At 45.7% G+C, this 1,563-nt stretch overlaps 1 pseudogene; it reads left to right on the top strand.

Annotated features, from left to right (window-relative positions):
- The first annotated feature begins 564 nt into the window (after nt 1–564).
- On the top strand, nt 565–1,111 carry LOC129669611 (28 kDa heat- and acid-stable phosphoprotein-like; annotated as a pseudogene).
- Nucleotides 1,112–1,563: the final 452 nt, after the last annotated feature.

Below are 1,563 nucleotides of genomic sequence, written 5' to 3'. Positions count from 1 at the left end.
CTGTCTTGTAACACATTTTATCCTGTTCTATATTAGTTTTACATGTACTGATTGGTGTTCAAGTTGGCAATAAATGTGTTTTTCCTTTGTTGGTTGAGATTTTTGTAATTTGGACACTTGCCTTCTGTATTCTTTGGCCTGTTTCCATGTAAAGACCTACTTCCTCCAGGTGTTTTTTAAGAAAATGCCCTTCATACCCAGATTTCTGTCATGTCCAAAGTAGGTTACAGCTTGGTGAATTTTAATAATTATCACCTTGGTAGATTGCTTACATATTAAAATTCAACTGACCTTTTCCTGGAATTGTTAAGCCATTGTTCAAACTTCACGTTCTCTGGCTGTGTCAGAGTATCTGTGTGCAGTTTTATTGGTAATAGCCAGAACCTGGAAACAACCCAGATGTCCCTCAGTGGAAGAATGGATACAGAGATTGTGGTGTATTTACACAACAGAATACTACTCAGCAATTAAAAACAAGGAAATCGATTTCTGGTTCCAGTGTCAGTACTAGGCTCTACCACCACTTCAGCCTTCACAGCCACAGCAGCAGCCACTGGAGCCCAGATGACTAAAGGAGGTAGAAAAGGAGGCCACAAGGGCCAGGTAAAGCAGTACACAAGCCCAGAGGAGATGTATGCCTAGATGCATGGCAAGAAGCAGAAGGCCAACGAAGAAGACGAACAAGAAGAAGGTGGAGATGGGGCTTCAGGTGACCCAAAGAAGGATAAGAAGTCTCTTGACTCAGGTGAAGATGAAGAGAATGAGTAACCGCAAAAACAAAAAGGTGTAGAAGGGCTCATTGACATTGAGAACCCCAACCGTGTAGCATAAACAACCAAGGTTACACAACTGGATCCGCATGGACCAAGGAGCTTTCCAGGAGAGAACAAAAAGAAATCGAGAAAGCAAAAGCAAAAGAGTGCTACATGAAGATGGGTTTGGCTGGGAAGACAGAGGAGGCCAAGGGTGATCAATCATCAGCTTTGATCGCCAGGCTGGCAATCATCCTGAAATAGCAGGAAGAGGCAGCAAAAAGGGAAGAAGAAAGGAAAGCAAAGATGACCCAACCTAGTTAGGAAAACGAATGCAGTTGCTCTCCCTGAATAAGTAAGCTTGCAGTCGAAGGACCTGGAAAATGCTGCCTGGACTCTACTGTGTCCTACCCACCTGTGCCCTGGCAACTCTGAAGCAACCCCTATGGCCAGGAGACCCTTGGCCTGGAGCATTCCTCTTCATCTTGACACAGAATCTTTCAGGGGATGTGGTGGTGGGGTAAGGGAAGGGGCAGTGGCTCTCTTTGTGACAGAAAGATGCAGGACAGCATTTCATTTGTAACCATTTGAACGTTTTTGCTTTTTTAGAATTCGGAACCCTGTTTGGGGGGCACCTAGGAAATGGGGTAAGGAGATTCCATTTATCAGTAGATTGCACATTAGTGGGGAGGGTGTGTCAGCGGCAGCTGCTGTGGGTGACAGCCAAGAGCAGTGTCGGGGCCTGTCCTGGGACCTGTGTTGCTGAGAGGCCAGTTCTTATTATGAGGCCTCACCCCTGACCTTCCCTGCC

The sequence above is a fragment of the Psammomys obesus genome, unplaced genomic scaffold, assembly GCF_907164565.1.
Source record: "Psammomys obesus unplaced genomic scaffold, mPsaObe1.curated_primary_1811, whole genome shotgun sequence".
Taxonomy (NCBI): Eukaryota; Metazoa; Chordata; class Mammalia; order Rodentia; family Muridae; genus Psammomys; species Psammomys obesus.
This window is presented reverse-complemented; position numbering and strand designations above follow the sequence as displayed.